This window comes from Microtus ochrogaster, unplaced genomic scaffold (assembly GCF_000317375.1).
Source record: "Microtus ochrogaster isolate Prairie Vole_2 unplaced genomic scaffold, MicOch1.0 UNK8, whole genome shotgun sequence".
Classification (NCBI taxonomy): Eukaryota; Metazoa; Chordata; class Mammalia; order Rodentia; family Cricetidae; genus Microtus; species Microtus ochrogaster.
Genome location: NW_004949106.1, coordinates 1748300 through 1769101, shown reverse-complemented (window position 1 = coordinate 1769101; position 20802 = coordinate 1748300). Strand labels below are relative to the sequence as shown.

Genomic DNA, 20802 nt, shown 5'->3' with positions numbered 1-20802 from the left:
GGTTCCTGTTGTGTGAGAAGCAAACTTAGCCATGTCTACCGTTATGTTATGATTTGATTATGACTAAATAAGACAATATAAAGTTCCTCGAACTCATGCCATGGAAGTGGTGACTTAAGCTCACTAGACACACACTCCTTGGCCGGAACAATTTCTCAGCCTTTCTCTGAGGCTGATAAAAAAGAATAAAAATTCAGACCAAGGAGTTCAATTTCTGCCCGTTCAGCAGTGAAAAAAAAAAGGACCCAGAAGGAAGCTGCCATCGTATTTTCATGACATCCGATCCCGTATAATAGTTTGCATTTGTGAAAATTCTCCTCTGGAATTGTGGGTGCAGCAGGAAGCCATGGGGGGTGGTTGTTTACATCCTCTGCCAGGATAGCGTGACAGTGAGTTAGCCAAGCAAGCTTTAGAGTCAGGGAATCGTCAGGTGTACTGCCATCAAAATAAACTCGTGGTTTGGTTTTTCTTTTCTTTGCTGATAAATTACAAACAAAGGAAGTCACAGAAATACCCTGAAAAGGAAGCTTCCTGTCCAAATTAGATACCGGAGAGGGTTCTGTAGACTCATTTGGTGGGAGCCACTCTTTGCTTAACTGTGGGTGTTGGGGAAGTTCTTTTGTTGAGGGCTTTTTTGCTTGCAGGGAGAGAAAAGCTTTAGAACATCAAAGAAAACGGGATTTTGATTAGAGGCAGTGTTGCTCCCTTAAGGGCTGACTTCTGCACACTTTGCTGGTTGCTTGCACCTGACCAAGGGAGCCTTCTCACTGACCTTCTGGAAACAAGAGGAAGGCTGAGCAGATGCCGTGTGTTACAGGCAGCTGTGAGTATGGCTGGCCTTGTACTTGTAAAAGGGAAGCTGGGAGGTGTTACACCGACCACTGTCCAGTTCCAGGACTTCGTCCTTCTGTATCTCTGATGAGATCTGAGTGGGGACTTGTTGCAGGAGGCCACTTGTTGGTTCCTGGCCGCCCAGCTAGCTTAGCCCTGAAATAATCACACAGAAACTGTATTCATTAAATCACTGTTTGGCCCATTAGCTCTAGCTTCTTATTGGCTAACTCTTACATATTAATTTAACCCATTTCTAGTAATCTGTATATCGCCTCGAGGCTGTGGCTTACTGGTTAATAAAGTTCCCAGCGTCTGTCTCCAGCAGCTCCGTGGCTTCTCCCTGACTGTGCCCTTCTTCCTCCAAGCATACAGCCTAGCTTCCCCCTCCCCCCCCCAGTTCTGTTCTCCCCTGCCATAGGCTCAAAGCAGTTCTTTATTCATTAAAAAATAAAAGTAACACACAGACAGAAGGACCTCCCACATCAGGGGCTGGATGCAGTGACATGTATCTGTCCTCTGTAGTTGTATTTTTTTCCCTTATTCTTTACCATTTTGGGGGGACTGACACCCAGTTCCCCAATAAATACATGGGATCTTATCCTTTCTTATGCATACCTGGCCTTAGCTTGGTTTTTCTAGCCAGGTTTTTTTTTAACTTAAATTATCCTACCTTTTGCCTCTGAGTTTTTCCATTTTTCTATTTCTGTATATGTTTTTTTTCTTTCCTTTTCATTTCATATCTGGCTGGGTTGCTCCCCCTCCCCAGCACCCTCCTCTCCTTCTCCTTTCCCTGCTTCTCTTTCTTCTATTTTTTCCCTTCTATTTATTCTCCCTGCCTACCAGCCCTGCCTGTCCTTTCTCTTGCCTAGCTATTGGCCATTTAGATCTTTGTTAAACCAATCAGGTGTTTTAGGCAGGCAAAGCAACTCAGCTTCACAGAGTTAAACAAATGCAACATAGAAGAATGTAACACATCTTTGCATCATTAAACAAATATCCTGCAGGCGTGAAAGAATGTGATACATCTTTAACTAATATTTCACAATAGGCTTCCACACTCCCGATACAGCTGGTTGCTCTGCTATAATGCCAGAACCTTTTATAGACAAGGGTTTCACTCTGTATCCATGGCTCCATGGCTGGCCTGAAACTTGCTAGGAAGACCAGAGTAGCCTCAAACTCACAGAGATCAGCCTGCCTCTGCCTCCTTGCTGGGACTAAAGTCATGCACCATCTTGCCTGGCTACAACCTTTTAAAAACATATTATTTAATGCTCGTCTGTGACATTGAATATCTTGTGAACTGCTTCAGATGTGGTGGGCGACATCAACTCAGCTTTCCAGGGCAACACTGATTCATAATTTCCAGACGCTGATCGAGTTTGATCTTCTGGACTCTCCCGGATTGCATTTCAAGCTGTTTGTTTCGTTTGTTTTGTTTTTGTTTTCTCATTGATCAAGGCGAGGCATATTTAGTTAATGCTTACATAAAATGTACTTGTAGCTCCCACAGGAAAGTTTCTATGAAGAAATTGGAAGGAGATGGATACTGTGGCCCAGTGTCCCCCAAAATGCAGAAATCCCTTCCACAGTGGCCCCCACCTATTTGAACCCATCCAGGAAGGGGGACTTTGCACACTCGTGATGCCAGGCAGCACTTACGACAGCAGTTTGCACTGTTCCTGGGTCTGAAGCATGTCTAGTGTCGGGCCCTGTGTCACTGTGAGCACACTGACATTCACTAGTGCACACAAAGGAGAGAAAGCATCTCTGAAAGCCCCTCCTCTGCACAGCACATCGCAACCTCCCCCCCCCCCCTGCACCTTCCCGTCAGGCTCTGCCATGTCGCCAAAGAGAGTAGCGTTTCTGCAGAGCTCTCGTGTTGGCTGTTTAGACCCTTTTCCTTCCAGGGTGACACGGTCCCAGTTGTCACCCAGTGTTTCTCATCCTGCTAAGTCTCCTCCACCACGCTGTCCATTTCCCCTAAGAGGAGACCTCTCCAGTTCATCACTCTCGATCCGAGATTCTGAGGAGCAGAAAATACAGAAGAACTACTTGACTCCCTCGACCACGGGCGATCTTTAGTAATCGAGTCGGATATGATGATGGCCCCCTTTATAAGCTGAGGCCAGTGTATCCTAGTTCATATTCAAAGGCGAATAAACCTTCCAGGTCCTTTTCTTAACATTGCTGGGGTCCCTCCTCTGCTCAAGCAACCAATTCTGCATTTGGAGGATTTACTCAGAGGAGCCCGTATCTATCTTAGTTTTTGTTGTTGTATGGTTTTTGATTTTTGTCAAGCTACTTTTTCCCCTCCTTGTTCAGACTGTTTTGAAATCCAGTTCGGAATTTAGTTTTTTTTTTTTTTAGTGATATTTTCATTAACTTAGCAAGCACGTGCTTGAGTTTGTGGTTTGGTTTGCACTGGGCTTTTTGCAGTTCCGGGGATGGAACCAGGGCTTCTCATGGACGGGATAACCACCCTGTCCGTGAGTCAGCCACCAGCCCACTCTAGACAGCTGAGTCTCCTGTCTCTTTATTTTTATTTTCTTCTCTTTTTTTTTTCTGAGACAGAGTTTCTCTGTAGCTTTGGAGGCTGTCCTGGAACTAGCTCTTGTAGAGCAGGCTGGCCTTGAACTCACAGAGATTGACTTGCCTCTGCCTCCCGAGTGCTGGGATTAAAGGTGAGCACCACCACGACCCAGCTGAGTCTCTTTATTTCTACAGGAGACTTCAGCTTGAGAATTTTGTTAGATTTTTTAAACTAAAAAACTAAGGTGATGGCCTTTATCTTCCCTTTGTTGTTGCAGAGGGTGTGGCGGGGCCGAGTTTCAGCCCAATGTGCTAACTCTTGGTCTGTTTATTACGCAGCGTCGAAACCCTTTTGTGGATGAAGCGAGATTAACTTAGAATGAGTTTTAGGTTCCCTGACTTTTTTCTTGTGAAAAAGTTCCTGAGTTTATCACATCATTCAACTCCTCTATGTAGAGTCGTGTTCGTAAACCACGGAAGGGACAGGAAGTCACTTCTCAGTTGTCACTCAGCATGCTGTTCCTTCCACACCTCCTGGGAGAGAGAGTGTGTCAGGTGGAGACACGTCCAGACAGTGAGCAGGCACCTCCAGACATGCAGACACGCTCCATGACAACAGCATGAGTACAGCTGTGTTGGTGCACACTGCCAATCAATCACGCGTGTGTCTTCTGCAAGCGGAATAGTCTGTTTTATTTGTGAAGTTTTGGGGGTGTTTGTTTTTGTTTTTGTTTTTTTTTTTCGTTGCTTTTGCAAGAATACTACTTGGACTTTTTAGATTCACATCAAATATCTTTCCAATACCACAAAGTGCTTTCGTTACTATTTTGTAGCATTTATGTACAAAATACTTTTTTATAGACTTTCTTCTTTTGCTTTCAACTAAATGTAAAAAGTAAAAGGTCACTTTGTCATAAGGAACTCAAACCCATATAGTTAAGGCATGAATTGCTGCCCCGTTAATAGAGCAGTGTTTGTGTTATGGTCAATATTTTTTTGAAATATTCTCACACATTTTATCTTTGGGGAAAAATGTGGAAACATACATATTTATTAACTTTAGACTACACAGAAGTGGACAGCGCTAAAATTTTACCCCCTGGAGGTTGTCGCTACTGACTTTTGATGTGCGCTCCTCCCAGGTGCACATTTTGGGGTGCATGGGGTGCGTGTGTTCTAAAACAAGCCCCACGGTGGACAGAGAAAGCTAGTGCTGAAGAACCAGGGTACAACAGTGGTTAGTGGTACTTTGGATCCTTAGGGTGTAACTTGGGGGTCACTGGGGTCAATCCTTAGTAACCCCACCTCTCAAGGGTTTCAGTTCAAACACCAGGAGATTCTAGTTCTCACCCTACCGACTGTTATTTTGTAGTGACTATGACTCCCAAACTCTTTAAATCTCCACTTACTCTTCTATGAAATGGGCTGGTTAGCGTGGGTATTTATGGCTAGAATTAGGAAGAGTGGCGTTTGGGTCGTAGCCTGTGCTGTGCACAGTTGAGCTATTGTTATTAGGCCAGTTCTTTCCCTCACTTTATTCTCCTACATTCTAGGGTCAGAATGTAGGAGAATCAATTTCCCTGTCAGAAAAAAAACATTTGAAAAACACTGAGAGTGACCGCGTAAATTTCAATATATGAATATACTTGGGTGTTACCCTTTCTTTAAAGTTAGCTCGTTTCTAACTCTTCGCCATCCGAAAAAACACCACGGCTAATATCCTATCTATTATTTTATGTGCATAGACAACAGACCCAAAGATTTATTTTTCCATAAAAACCAATGGCGTTTTTATGGGAAGATAAAAGATTTAAGAATTCTTTAATGTGTACTAACATGACAGATTATAGGCTACGTGTTCTTTATGATGGAGTTCTCCGTGCACCGTGACGCAGCCCCTTTGAGATAGGGCTGTCACCCCTCCCCCCATTTTCAGAGGAGGACGTTCTGAGGGCGGATAAGGTGCTCGTCCAAGGTCACTGAGAGTGGAGGTGGAGGTCAAGGCAGCCTTCTGGCACACACGCCCGCCTGTCACTCTGAAGCCGCAGAATGAATAGTCACTATTGTGCTTTCTACAAAACGTCACTGGGTGCCACGTAAAAGATAGGACTCTTGGCTGGAACTCTCAGCTGGCTCCGGAGAGTTCCCCTTCTGTACGGATGTTCTGCTGTGTCTTGGAATCGAGCCTCGTTAAAGTAAGACGCTAAGTCCAGGGAAAGCAGCGTCGGTGTGATTGCTTGAGGGAGGCAGAGCACACGGAGAAGACGTCCGTTTAGTCACTACGATAAGCCCTTTGTTTCAGTTGTAGGGACTGAGCCAGCATCACTTATCTCCCCAGGAACCGGAGTGGCTCACAGAAATCAGCTTAGGAATTTAAACCGCGCCAACACTCAAAATGATACCGTTCAAAAGAAAGCATACATTTCTCCACTTGCCGGTTTGGTATTGAAAGAAAAGAAATCTTTAGCTTTAGCCACAAGACAGTGCACCCAGAAGGAGAAGCAGTAACCACTGTGGGCAGCGGTCCCATATACAGGGAGATCTTGATGGATAATCAGAGCACCCCTCCCCCAGACCAAAGATGTAGTTGGTGTGCTGGCAGGTTGTCTTTAAAAAGTCGGCTTTTGGAACATTTATCTTGGCAGTGCTCAGGTATGACTCATGGAATGCAGGGTGGCAGCCAATCTTGTAGGAAAAATGTATAATTAATATGATGAAGACAGGGGTGTTGCTAGTCAGTACCTCACCCGGGCTCCTCACAACAAAGGGGCCATTGGAGCCACCTTGTCCTGGGCGATCCAGGTTTGTCATTCCCTAGATTCCAATGCCTCGTAAAACAAACGATGAAGAGAAAACCCTGGGCACAAGGCTTCCACAGAGGAGCGACAAGGCTTTGCTGCAGGGTTTACAGCCAGTGACTGTCCAGTCGGGGCAGCTGGCTTTGGGCTTTGGAGTCTCCAGGCCTTGCATCTCTTCAGCTCCCCTAGTTTTTGTCTTCGGAAAATTATCCGGCTTCCTCTGGTCACTTTCAGTTCTTGAAGCATTGTCTCCAGAGTCCCAGGGGTCAGGGAAGTTTCGGATCTTGGCAGAACTTCTCCACCAGCTGGAGCTGCTGATTGTGCTGCCCCTGCACCGGCCATGGTGGTGTTGTAGGTGGGAAGGGCCCCACCAGCTACTCTAAAGTTCTTTTCTAAAGACTGAGCCTGTCGCTTAGTCTATTGAACTGGGTCCTGTCATCACATGTGACCCACCCAGGCCCTTGACTCTCCAGCAGAGATAACAGGGATGAAAGTCATAGATTGTTTGGAAGATCAAATATATGGGACAAACCATCTGGCTAACTCGTGAGTTCTTTTCTGCTTTGTTTCCTTGGTTAGTAGGTAATGGTCATAGGTCATCCCGCTAGAGGAGAATCCAGTTTAAAATATCTTCAGATGAACAGTGGATATATTCATACAGATGTATGCAACAGGTCACTTTCCTAGCCTGATCCTGCAGACCCTTCTGACTCTTTGCTCCCTTCTTTGTTGATAATGGCACAGGCCTTTACTCGGCTCCAAAACTCCCGATTTCCTAGCTTAGAATCTCTCAAAACCCCGAATGCCCATTCCTGAGGCAAGTTTTTCTGAGGAATAAGGGGGCCCAGGGACCTGAAAGGGTAGCTTTGGGAACACATTAAAACCCTTCATTAAAGTGGACATTTTAAACTGGTGTGTTGACACACGCCCAGAATTCCAGGACTCAGGAGGCAGAGGGAACAAGATCACTCGTGCATTGGAGACTGGTCAGGGCTACCTAGCAAGTACCAGGGCATCCAGGACTATCTAGGAAGTTCCAGGACAGCCGGGGGTCATCGGAAGTTGCAGGATCCCCAAAGGTCATCGGAAGTTCCAGGACAGCGAGGCTGTAATAGTCAAGGCTCCACCTCCAATTTAAAATGTAGACATTGGGTTGAATAGGCGGTCCCGAAACACAGGCAAAGCTGATATTTTTGCTCTCTGTTTTTAGCTTTGCATAAAAAGACTCAACAAAAACAACCAAAAAAAAAAAAGTAGAAAAATATTCTGGTAAGATAGCCTCAACTGTAAGAGACGTTGGTTGTTGAGATAATGTTGCTGCTGGAAAGAAGGAAAGAGACTGAGAAGGAAGGAACTTCTCACCAGGAACACCAGGAAAGACAGGCCTGTGTGCGTCTGTCTTGCTCCTCCCCCTCTTCCCACTTCCCCACGTCCCTCTCTTCCTGCCTTCCAGAGTGTCAGGGCTAGGAGGATGGGATTTGCTCATTGGCCACCCTCGATAGACTGGAGGATGCTTATGAAGGTGTCTGAGGGTAATTAACAGTTGAAATGCATCTGAGGCATCCCTCAGGAGTGAGAGCCACGTACTAGATATCTTAAATGAACCTCTTCGACCCAGGTTAACGGAGCCAAGGCCCCACTGGGCCCAGGATTTCCTGAGCATGCTCGGTGGTGCCCAAACCTGCATGCTGTTCTCATTGGGAATCAGTTTGTGGGCTTCATTTTTCCTTCCACACTGGAAACTCTCATAAAACTCCCTCGCCCTTCGGTGCCAAAGCTTCATCCCATTCATTTCTTTAGCCGGGAGTCTGCACTAGGCCCGGCGAAAGCACCGCGAGAAAGCAGACCGTACGGAAAGGGAAAGAAGCACAATTACTCTTGCAGACCATGGATGTCGAGAAAGGGGGCGGGTCAACGTTGAGCCTTCTTTTGCCCTGCTGAATCTTTCTACAGTCATGTGGGCTATGCCAGTATTCGTTAACGTAGCTAATCCAATTACGACGAAAATCCTTTTTCTTTCTGATCGCGACCCAGGAAGCATCCACAGTCCATAATCCCGATGTAGCAGAAGACTTTGGGAAGCCCTTCGGGGTGCGACAAGATGGGATTTGACCTGTGTATCTGGCTCTTCACGGTTTTGAGAGTTTTCATTTTTACATGTCAACAAATACCTGGCCGGATATTAAAGCCGGTTAAATCAGTTCTTCTTGCTGTAATCAACACCAGCACACATCCAAGGGGCAGCATAGCCCAACCACCATATTTTGTTGAGTATATATATATTTTCTCATAAACCTGGCTGACTGATCTGTCTTCTCATGGCTAGGATGCTAATAGCCACCCACATATTGTAAAAAGAATGGCAATGAACTATATCCTTGTTTCTTAACTCCCATTTATGCCATCTTCTGATTCATTTGGTTCACATTAATTGTAAGAAAATACAAAGCAAAGGCTTGGATTACAGTAGCCGTGGTTTCTTTCTCTGCCCTTCCCCAACTCTGATCCCAGTCTGAGGACTTCAGTGTTCTTCTTGGTTTAACTTTTAAAACTGAATTCTCTCACAATTCCATACATCTTTATAACGTGCCATTACTTTTTCTCCCCTCCCCCCCCAAAGCGTTTCTTGCTAATGAACTCCTTCCCACATCTGTGTGTGATTGGGTGTGCCCCCACTGAATTTAATTAAGGTTGCTTGTGGGTTTGGGGGTTTTTGTTTTTGCTTAAGCAAGGGTGACTAACCAGAGTTGGCACAACTAAGGAATAGGGCCCCCAGTTTCCAGCAATCATTAACTGCCTATATCTCCTTAAGAAAGAGTAGGGTCTTATGAGCTCCTCCAACCCATGATGAATGCTGATGGCCCAGACTTGTGAAGGCCTTACACAGGAACTCTCAGTACTGAGGGTTCGTGGCTATGGAGCCATATCGCGTTCAGAAGATGAGGTGCCCTAGCGTTTCTGTCTTCTGACACTTATTTATGCTTCCTCTTCCACCATGTTCTCCAAGCCTTGGAGGGGGCGCTAGAGTTGTTGGTTATTCTCAGCACTTTGACTGGATCCAGGTCTCTGCCTTCACTGCCACCCAGTAAGAGATCTTTTTGTTTTTGTTTTGTTTTGTTTTTCGAGACAGGGTTTCTCTGTAGCTTTGAAGCCTGTCTTGGAACTAGCTCTTGCAGACCAGGCTGGGCTCAAACTCACAGAGATCCTCCTGCCTCTGCCTCCCGAGTGCTGGGATTAAAGGCGTGCACCACCACCGCCCGGCTCCCAGTAAGAGGTCTTGGAGCTGGTTCAGGGGACCACAGAGAAATCTAGTTACTGTAACGGGAAGGAGTAAAGGGGACGGAGGAGGTGAAGCCCTACTTTCTCTTCTTCCGGGTTTTTAACCGTTAGAGGGTTTTTGAAAATCACCTGGTCTAACTCACAGCCATTCTATAAGCAGCTGGTCCAACGCATCTGTTTATTGACGCCAACATACTGATTCCTTGTTTGTTACCAGGAAAGCTCTAAGCATCTTCCATGCATCCTCCACCCTGCCAGGGCTGCACACCATTCTCATTGCACCAATCTGTGCAAAGTGTAAACTGCTGAAGTCTGTTCACAGGGCATCAAGGTCAGAAGGATCCAAGCTTGGCTTCAGACCCAAGTGTGTTTGATTCTCAAGCCTTTTCCACTTTTCCATGCATGAGTTTGTCTTTAATAATATACGAGACATAAGGTTTTTTTTCCAAATTGTTACAATAATATGCACTCATTATAGAAAGTCCAGAAAGCAAAATAAAGAGAAAAACCCAATTACCTGTCATCCTGCACCGCGGGAATAACCGCTACCAAATTTCACCTTTTTTCTTTCCAGCCTTAAGGGAGCCATCACTTATATGTCTCAGTGAGCCCTGCAGTGCACGGTTGTCTTGGAGGCTGACACATGAAATCAACCATATTGCTGTTGTATCAGATAAAGTCCATTTCGGAGCCTGCTAGGAGTTAAAGTCTCTGTGATTCCCAGGCGTGGGGAAAGACACTACAAAGGCAGCATGTCCATTCCTCATCGTCTAGCAAAACACTCTTTGACATGTGCAGGCATTCTGTGCCTTCCGAACGTCTGCGTTGTAGCTGTTTACCATCCCATAAGGAATACCAGCTTGTCGTGTTGAAGAACCATAAATATCTTGTGCCAAGTTCAGCTGGAGTAAGGATTGGATTTACCAAAATTACTGCTCCTCATGTCAAATAGTGATGGATATTTTGGGGGGGCATGTTTAAAGGCCTTTATTAAAAATTAAATCCATAAATGTTTAATATCTTATTTGACAACTCATTTATTAGGTTGTCAACACAACGGTGTTTGCCTTTGGTGGAACATAAAGAAAATCAGAAAATTGCTTTTGTCAAAACTATGAAAAGCATATTTTGAGATCAATTCCTATTTAATGGAAGGTATTACACTCGCTAAATTATTCCCCTCCAAGGGACTTTTGTGAGAGCAAATGGACCAAAATGTGATGAACTGGTCTGTAAATAAAGTCAGTAGCATCTCACGTCAAAGTAAATGTTTCCCAAAGATCTCTCTCCCTCTTTCTCCCTCTTTCTACACACACACACACACACACACACACATACACCTATCAAAATGGTCACTGGTATGAAGTCAGGAGAGCCCGGGAGCTCTGTACCATGTTGTTCTCGCCTGACTGACAAACCGGGCATCCCATTAGTTGGCTGATTTCTCTTTTACTTGTTAATGGTCCTTCTTGTCTACCCATCAGCCCCTCACCTTGTGCACCAACTGCCGAACACACTGGGTTTCAGATTAGTCTATAGAATTCTTTGGGGCCCCTCCCAGGGTTCAGAATGCAAGCCAAATAGTCCTGCGTGCCTGTCCTCAGGGCTGCATTCTACCCGTGTCTTCTGGTTGCCAATATTTCCCGTGATGAGAATCAATGCCGCTCACGGAGCCAATTATGAAATGTAGGTTGTGTTTTATGTGTATGGCCTTGGCGTTGTCCTGACATTGTTTGTGGCACTGGAGTAGTATATTCTCTCTCAGAAACTGGATTCCCGAGGCAAATGTTGAAGGAAAGAATGGGCAACTAGGATGTCCAGGTCAGTCTTGTCGTTTAAGTACGACCCCCAGAGATATTAGTGCAGATTGAGAAGGACCCAGAGAAGTCAGAGCCAGGCATGGTATCTTATCTCTTTTTTAAAAGATGTTTTATTAAAAATATATTGTTTTTCTGGAGCTGGAGAGATGGCTTAGCAGTTAAGAGCACTGATTGCTCTTCCAGAGGATCCAGGTTAAATTCCCAGCACCCACACGGCACCTCAAAACTGTCTGTCACTCTAAGACCTGACACCTTTACACAGATATGCAGGCAATGCACCAAAGCACATAAAACGAATTGATGAACAAGTAACTCATTCATTCATTTTTTAAGATATCATTTTTCATCCAGTTTATTGTGATTATCTTTTCTTTCAACTCTTCCTGGATCCTTCCCACTTCCCAACCCACCCAAACCCACCCCTTTCTTTCTCTTTCTCATTAAAACACAACTAGAGATTGAAAATAATAATAATAATAAGATGAAGAAGAAGAAGAAGAAGAAGAAGAAGAAGAAGAAGAAGAAGAAGAAGAAGAAGAAGAAGAAGAAGAAAACAAACCAGAACAGGACAAAACAAACAGTAAAAAAAAGCCAAAGAAAAAGCACAAGAAACCTACCAATGCTGAGATCCACATTTACATACACAGAAAATCCATTAAAAACAAATTTGGAAACCATACTATATGAGCAAAAGATCTGTAAAATTAAAAAAAAAATTGTCCCAAGTATTATGAGACAAAAAGCCCCTGGAGATGCTGTTGAGTTTGTTCTACGTGGGGCACCTCCTGCTGAGCACAAGGCCTGCCCTGAAGTGTGCTTTGTGTGCCCACTGGGACTCTGTTGGAGAAAACTCAAAACTCACATCTCCTTTGCAAGCGGTTGTCAACTGGAGATGGATTCTGGGCTAGGGATGAGGGCATGTGTCTGCTCCCTCTCTCCGCGCTGGGACCCCATTGGGTTTAGAACCGGGTGGCAACTACATGTCTCCGAGTTCACACGTGCGTCCGTCCTCTGGTGTGTAGAGGATCTGGTTTTTTCTTGGTGTCTTCTGCCTCCTCTTCCACATAGTTCCCTGAGACCTGCAGGGAGGGATTCGGTGGCATTATCACATTTAGGATTGCGTGCTCCAAGGTCTCTTGTTCTCTGCACATTGTCCAGGCGTGGGTGTCTGTGTTTGTTCCCACCTGCTGAAGGAAGAAGCTGTCACGGCCACCCTCGTCCCGCAAGGATGACGCGACCACCGGAGCTCTTCTCACTGCGGTTTATTCCAGGACTTGATTCACTTTCTCTCTCTCTTCCCCTCTCTCCTCTCTCCTTCCTTCCTCTCTCCTCTCTCCTTTTTTCCTCTCTCTTTGACCTCTCTCTGTCTCCTTGACCTCTCTTTGACCTCTCTCCTCGGGCAAACCACTCTCAGCCCTTAAGTAGGCATGGGCTGCCAACCCCGAACTGCCAGGTGGGCATTGCCCATAGGTTCACGCACATGCAGGCAGCTGATAATCATTGCGCGTGATCATAGCTTAGGTCAGGCCTTAGCCCATCTCAGGAGTTGATTATACATCTCCATCAGGTGTGACACCACGCAGCTCGCTACAAGAAGCTTCTCTGATGATGGCTGAGAAAGACATTGAACTATGCGTAGGGCAGCATGTCATTAGTAATCACTGTAATGCTACAGTCCTTTAGCAGAACAGCTGTATTTGGTTTCACCCTAGGCCTACAACCTGTCTAGTCTTGGGCTTTGGGCCACCTGAGCAGCGTTGGGCGTGGGTTCCATCTCATGGAGTGAACCTTAATTCTAGTCAGATAATGGGTGGTTACTCCCACAACGATTGTGCCACTATGATAACCAGAGTATTTTACAGGCAGGTAACCTTCGCAGATTGCAGGGGTTGTAGCTGGGTTGGTGTTTACTTTTCCTCCTTTGGTGGCAGGCAGGGTACCTTCTAGTACCATGAACACCAGTCAGTAGGAGCGAAGCCGCTGTGTAAGCACCAACTTGCCTTCTCCGTGTTCAGTGAGTTACGTAGGTGTTATCTTCAGCCGTGAGTCCTTACCATGAGCTTGTGGAGAGCAACCGATAACCTTGGCATTAGCCTGGGTTGTTTTGGGGTTTCATGGGCCTCTCTGGCCAACCGCTTGACCAGATGTAACCCATTCCTGGCACTGGAGGTTCCGTTTGGTATTAAGAGATGTCTAGCTGGGGCTTTGTTTCACACATTCTTTGATGATCCTATTTAGATTCCTTTCATGGATGAGTATATTTTAAGAATCTTCTACTGTATCAGGGTTGCCAAATGGCTCTTCATTTTAGCTGTCCCTCCCTCTCCTATTCCCTGCTTGACCTCCACCACCCTCCTTTTGTTTTATTCTTTCAAGCACCCTTACTTCCTCTTGTTCCCCAATGGTCTCATGAAAGTTGACCTTAGGTCTCTGCGAGATCTCTGACCGGAGCTTTGAACCCCCACAGGGTGCTCCACGATCACTTAAGACCCTGGGATGATAAAGAAACACAAGGGATGTTTGGGGTGGTGTGTGTGAGATAGTAGCTGGTTGACTTACAACTCGGGTGCTCATCTCTGTGTCTTAATAGTAACTGGCTTAGTGGTGAGTCCTGTAGAGTTATACGTTATAAACGGTTGGGTCTGGTAAAAGATAATATTATACAGCAAAGGCAACAGCAGACATTTATTTTTTTAATTAGTTGGGCAAATACTATGCGAACACGATCTAGGTCCTGTTTGTCACCATAGACTCCCAGCATGTCACGTTCTAGTATAATTTCACTAGTCAGGCAATTTACCATTTCTGTGCCTTATTTATGGATCAGATTTTAGTGATACTGGTGCCTCCCTTGGAATACTGAAGGGGCACGCATGTGGGAACAGCGCTCTGGAACAATGCCTGGCACTCTCTGAATTCATAATAGACGCTGGCTATTGTTGTTAAATATCACCGTCATGCGCTAGGTGTGTTGAATGCGTAGCACGCTTTGCTTATCATCCAGTCAAACACTTGGTGAGAAAGCTATTATTATCCCCAGTTTGCTGCCGAGTAAACAGAGACACGGAGAGATTACTCTGCCTACCCAAGGTTAAATTAAGTCATGTGTGAGGACCAACTCATTATCTGCCAGACTCGAGATTCTGTGTTAGCAAGGGGAGGGAGTGGTGATGTTCCTAAGGGGTGGTGGCGTTGCTAGTGAGAGACCAACCAGTCTGACCTTCCAAATTCATTTTCTTTCTAGAATACTCCAAATCCTAAGCTGCTTTCCGGATCATCTCTGTGGATTCCCAGGTAAGAAGAGATTGTCCCTTCTTTCTCCGTGACATCCTTCAACTGGCCGCTAAATCCTGGAGACCAGTCACAGCTGTGGGAGTCTTAGCTCCCTCTTAAGGTTTCAGACCAGAGTTGCCATTGAAGTACAAGGACCGAGGCAGTCCAGTGGGGGCCCTGTGGCCGAGCGATCTGAGCCACTTCTGTTCCGCCCACATTTCCCTTCCCATCACCCTTCCCACCCACATCCCCCTCCAAGCTACATGGTTTCCATGGTTATTGTTAGAATAGCATCATGTAAAATACTTAGGAGTACCGCAAAGGGAAAACGAAAACAAGGTCATTTATCGACATCCCTGTGATTTAGAAGGGAGTTGAGAGTACTAGACTCCAGACTGCCTGGCTCTTCGACCCTTGCAGTGACAGCCGCTCTTGCCCTTTGTCACTGCTTCGGAAGACTGTCCCCCAATGAGTCTGGAAGCCGGACTCTTGGTTCTCCTTAGTCAGCATGGACTGAGACCTCACGAAAGACCCGGGCCTCCAAGTCAAAACAGCCCGGCGTTGCTACCAGTTTCTGCTGCCTAATCGTGGCATTTACTGACCTCTCTGAGCCCCCGGTTTCCACTAGTAAATGGAGAGCCTACTGCATTCACGCCACCCCGAACGTGCCTGATCTCATCCGAGCTAGGATCATCGCGGTCAGCTTCTGAAAGCCCTGGCTCACTCAAGTTCGATTTTGTAAAAGAAACTGACCTCCAAGAAAATCTGTATTGTTGCCAGGTGTGGTGGGGCAGGCCCGTAATGTCTGTGCCGCAGAGGCGGGGGGGGGGGGGGGGGAGCAGCTAGGGCTAAGGCGCGAGATCCTGCCTCAAACAACAAACAAACAAACACAAGAAAAACATAACTGTTTCCATCATTGTCGGTCAAGTATGAACGGTTGGGTTAGAAGCCCTCGTGGACAGAAAGCGTGTTGTTTCAGCTTCGCCTTACATTGTCTGAAATTCCCCAACATTCTGATTCCCATGGGAAAAGATTTCTGGTCTTGAAATTCAAAATAAAAATCACCAGTTCCACATTGATACATTCCAGTTGAACCCAGCCGTGGTGCCACTTGGGTTTCCCGGTGATGCTTAAACTTGATTCTTTTTCCATAAACCCGAAACGTCAGGAAGAAGACGCTAACTCTGAGAAGAGCCGTTGACGCGGGTGGGAGTCAGTCAGTCCTAATGCTTGCATGGATGGGATTTTTGACTTCCTTTGTGCTTGAGTCCCCTTAGAAGTCTTTTATATTTACTGAAAGAGAATTCTTATAGTACAGCCTGGATGAACTATCTCCGTGTCCATGCGTGTGCACGTTGTGTGTGAGCGTGGGACTTCCTTCCCTCCCCTTCTCCCTCCCTCTCTCCCCTTCTCCCTCCCCCCCCCCAGTTTAGTTGCCTTTCACTTGAGCAACCCAAGAGCTATAACGTGAACGCTGGCAGCCTTCTCCCCACCAGACAAGCAAGGACACAGTCAATTCCTGTTTCCTTGGAACGAGCACCCGATAATCAGAAGCGCTGATTATCGCGCTGGAAGGCAGCGGCCTCGTGGAAAGATGTACCAGATGAAAACAATTCTGATCATATTTCCGTCAGGAGGCTGAGACGCCTCCAGCTGTCTGCCAGTAATCCCATTAGAGGTGGCACGGGGAAGTGCTTCGGCCCGAAGAGATCGCTCCGATCTCACATTGGAGCGCTGTTTCTCCTGACGGTTTGCCCCAGAACGGGGGCATGAGACGTCCCTTCTGGAACCGGTCTTGCCAGTTGGTGGTTGTCTAAAACATATGGCACATGAACACACTTAAGGAATTTTCTAATTACAGCTCAAACGCTCTGCTTTTATCTTTTTATGCCTGCACTGCAGACATCCCTGATTGAAATGATTTCTCCCTCGGCACAATCCTATTGCCAGCAGTTGCAGAATGACCGGGACGGCGGTAAATGAGAGGCATATTAACTGAAGAGATGTCCGAATTCAATTAGGAAGAGGTCTTTCCCATGTGGACGCATACGCCATCTAAATCCGTTTTAATTGCCAGCCGTGGTACTTCTCTGACCACGTTTATTTTGGAAACAAACACCAACGCTGGATTTAGACCCATGTTCCAGATCTTCGAGTCCTAACGACTGATTTGGGTACCCGTTGGATCCCTTAATTCATTTCTTAATTAGTTCTCCCAGAATCAGAGGGTTGCCTAGTTACAGTCATTGTCACAGCTTTCTCATAACCCAGAACGAATGTCTGCAGAGTTCCCTCCCGTGGTTCGCGTACCATTCCCGGACCTTGAAAACCTGTTGTTATCAAAACAGCAATGACGAAGCCATCAACAATGACACTAACATTTTTTTGTAAGGTAGTAATGCATAGCACTACAGTCTAAGGTTCAGAGCAGTATGGCTTTTTAAAAATATTTATTTATTTATATGTATAGGAGCGCTTTGCCTGCATGCATGTATGTGTACCATGTGTGTGTTTCCCAGGGAGGGCAGAAGGAGGTGTTGGTTCCCCCAGAGTTATAGACCGTTCTGAGCCGCCATGTGGGTGGGTGCTGGGAACTGAATCTGAGATAGCACCCCACCCAGCCTCAGGCATGGCTTTTGAGTCACGGATGTGGGAACTTAAGTTACCTCCCTGTGTCTTATAAGATGGAAGGAATGACCATATCGATTTCAATAAATCCTGTTGTCATACTAATGTCTCAAAGGAAATGTATGTGAACAGTATGTGGAAAGTCCCCGGTATAGGAAGGGATGTGAGTTGCTAAGTTTGTTACCAAGGAGCCAGTCACAACTGGCAGACATATGTTGTTGGTACCACACCATTGTCGGTTGGGTCCTGTTTCTACACTCGAGTTACAGAATATTCTCCACAGTAATGAAAACATTGAAAGCTTGGAAGCTGGATTTAATCCTTTTAAAAATTAGTCTTTATTATTCATGCTTGTGTTCTTTAATTCACCTGCGGAATCAAAACCTCTTACTGTACAGCCATGTTCAGTGCTAACATGGAACACTTTGGCTGCAGAATTGCCTTAAATTTTGAGAGAACGTTTTCTTCTCTCGGTATATGCAACATTGGCTCTATCAAAAAGAAAAATACTCAGGTAAAAAATAGGGAGGGGTGAGAGATTGATTTAGGGGGAAGCAGCTTCAATAAATCTACTGGGAAAGTCACAGATTGGGAGAACAAGTTAAGATGTATCGAATGTCATAGCTTATATTTGGCGAATGTGCAGGGATTAAAGTCTGCAGAAAGATAAATCTAGAAATTCAATGACCTTTCTTCAAAGCCGTATAAGAACTAGTTAATACCAAAACTGATTGACAAGAGATACATTGGAATTAATTTCCTTTAGATTCCACTTAAGATCTTTGAAACCACCCGCCCCTACATGTGTGTTCTGGAGAAGTATATGTTCAAGTGCGTCCAGAGACATGTGTCAACAGTGTGATCCTGTGTTGAAATACTGGGTTGCAATGGAAGAACCAACAATAGCTATGAAATGAGCTACCTACAGACATGGTGTCAGAAGAAGATACTAAAGAGGGTTGCTGCATAGAACATTACTACGTTTATGTGAACTATGAAGACAGATAAGGCTAAACTGTTACCCAAGTGAGTGTGCATCAGTGCAAAAACTCTGAAGAGAAAACCAAATCAAAACGGCCAGACGTATGGCGCATGCTTGTTAATCTAGCAGAGACCAGCATACCCTGGAGCTGGCTGTTTAGCAAGTCTAGCTTATCTGGAGAGCTCCAGGTCAATTAGAGACCGTCTTTTAATAAATGATGGCCTGCGTGTTCTCTAAGGCGTCACTGTTGTTGAAATTAAGCAACGTGACTTTCGGGCGCTCGGGTGCAAGGTTCCCTGGTTTAAAGCCTCTCAAGAGGGAATTTAATTGATTCAGCTGAGGTTGATTGGCTCCCATTTAACCTGCCAGCCTCTGCCGTGGGACATCATCCCACGGTGTGAATGTGAGGCTTGCAGTTCTCACCCGGCACATCTTGGCCGTCTTAGAAAAATCCAGGATGCCTGTGAGCTTAGTCCTGCATCCCATAGCTGGTACTGATGCTACTGGCGTTTCACGGTTGCTAATGACTCAACTTTCTCTAGAGAAATTTAGTAAACAGTAAAGAAATAAGCACAGATGCGTTGGCGATATGTCAATGTGTCACATAACTGAGTCTGGGCATCTCGTTTTCCTTTCTAAGTGAGCGCTGGGCTTAATGTCACTCAGACTAGTTTCTAGAGGGGCCTTTGGATGCGCCATGGAGCTTCCTGAGCTTAGAATGTGCTTCTTCTAAAGTTTGCTTTCACTTCTGCCTCAAACTTTTCATTGACCTCTTATGAAAAAGGAGGCATTGACCCGAATTCAACATTCCTAATGGGGACAGGCACTTCCTTCACCAACAGCCTGGTTTACCCTAAAACTTCTGCCAAAGGCAAAGAAGATAAAATAGGTCATAGAGTCTTCTTATGACAGGTGAGTCTGCACACCACGGCCTTGAACTGTTTTCTCTGGTGGACTGATAAAGTATATTTTAGTAACTAGACCCTCTGTAGTGAGTAGCCTTTCCAGTACATAGCACCTACTGTACCGGACTCAAGCGTTTCCTTGTGCTACCCATAGCAAGAACTGAAGTGCTGAACCTGTGTAGTCTGAAAAATCAGTAAATTTTCCCAAACAAGTCAAAGGTTGTTTTCAAATATTTTCCTTAACAGCGTCTTAAACAGACCTTCAGCAGGGGTTTGGGGGTGGGGGTGGGATTCATTATAAGCGTTAAAGAACACAAAAATCATTTTCAAGTTTGTATACATCTGAAATCATCGAATTTTGTATTGTTCCATCTTTGTATAAGCAGAAAATGTCTCTCCTAGGAAACAAATCATGACAGCCATTATTTTACTCAGTTTCCACTTTCCAAAGTGTGGGGAGCTCTGACGTCACCCGTAGTCCTACTTGGTAAACCAGCTCTCTCAATACATGATCAACCCGGAGCCTCACACTGGTTCCAAGAATGGTGTGCTTGGCGCTTTAAGCCCTGAGCCTTGAAGGGCAGAAGGTCTTATCGGCAGCAGTCCGCCGGAGGCTTGCAGTTGTTCTGACTGAGAGCCCGGTGTTGGCTAATAGATTGTAGTTTTTCAGGTCTGTGATGAGAGGGTTCTGCACCCTGAGTCCTGTCATCCCTGGCATTTGGAGGTTACTTCCGAGGGAAACAAAGTGTTCTCGGAGGCTGACCGCCAAGCTCTAGGCCAGCTGTGGTCAGTACTGAAGGCGTCTTGGGGGCTTTTTTTCTACCACTAAGCTTTTGTGGCAGAGGAAAGCTGTGAGCAGACAGAGCGCCAGGTAGAGGCCTAATTGCATTTCTTGTTGCTGAGAGGGAAAAAAAAAACACCAACTCAAAGTAATGCCTCTTTTCTTTCAAAGAAGTACCTCCAAATGAACATATTGGGCCATAACAAAATAGTTTATGCAGCTTGCAAATTTTTCTGAAAAATAAAAGCTCAAAAAAGTTTTGGGCATTTGTGGCTTACCCAGGACAATCACAAGAGGAGGAGATGTATAGCTCCGCCCTATAACAGCTTGCTCTGCCGACCAATGGCTGGTCTCCCTCCTTCTCTGTGGTCTCTTCAGAGATAAAGCTCTATGACAGCACATGGCATATTCAGCTGTCCCCGAGACAGACCAGCGAGTGATGTTGCTTCCGTTTCATTCTGCTTCCCCAATGCTGTCTCGTCTACAGACTGGTCCACAAGAATACTCCATTGATATGTTCATTGGTACAAATGAAGGTATTCAGGTTCACCCATTGCGTGTGTGTTGGAGATCGCTCTCTCAGTAGATGACTCTGAACTAACTTGAGTGGCTTGAGATCATCCAGCAACACACGGGGCCAGATGATACAGAAACAGGCAGCCGAGGGAGTAACACATTAGTCATAGCTAAAGGGGCTGTGGAAGACCCATAGGGGGTTCGGGCTGATTAGAAAGCTCAAGGGGTACCTCTCTGCTTCCCTCCCCTTCCAGAGACAGGCGTCTTCCATATGTGCACCGCCAGCCATAGAGAAAACCAGTGGCCGTATAGGGGTAGATGGGCAAACATTTATCCCAAAAGCCCGAAGACCCTCAAGGGCGTGCCCTGATGACAGTGGGTAAGAGGGTTATTTTTGCATCTCAAGGACAAAAGGTTTAGTAAAGATTCGAGTCTGAGATATGCTTCACACACA

General features: G+C 45.7%; 1 protein-coding gene across 6 annotated transcripts in view; it reads left to right on the top strand.

Annotated features, from left to right (window-relative positions):
- The window catches only part of Spats2l (spermatogenesis associated serine rich 2 like), a 156178-nt gene that overhangs the window by 11805 nt on the left and 123571 nt on the right, over positions 1 to 20802 (top strand). For 2 of the 6 annotated variants that reach the window (XM_026788885.1, XM_026788884.1), the window contains exon 2: positions 14508 to 14557. The exons of the other annotated variants lie outside the window; for them this stretch is intronic. The gene's annotated coding sequence lies outside the window, so the exon portion shown is untranslated. The remainder of the gene's footprint in view (positions 1 to 14507; positions 14558 to 20802) is intronic. 6 annotated transcript variants of the gene reach the window in all.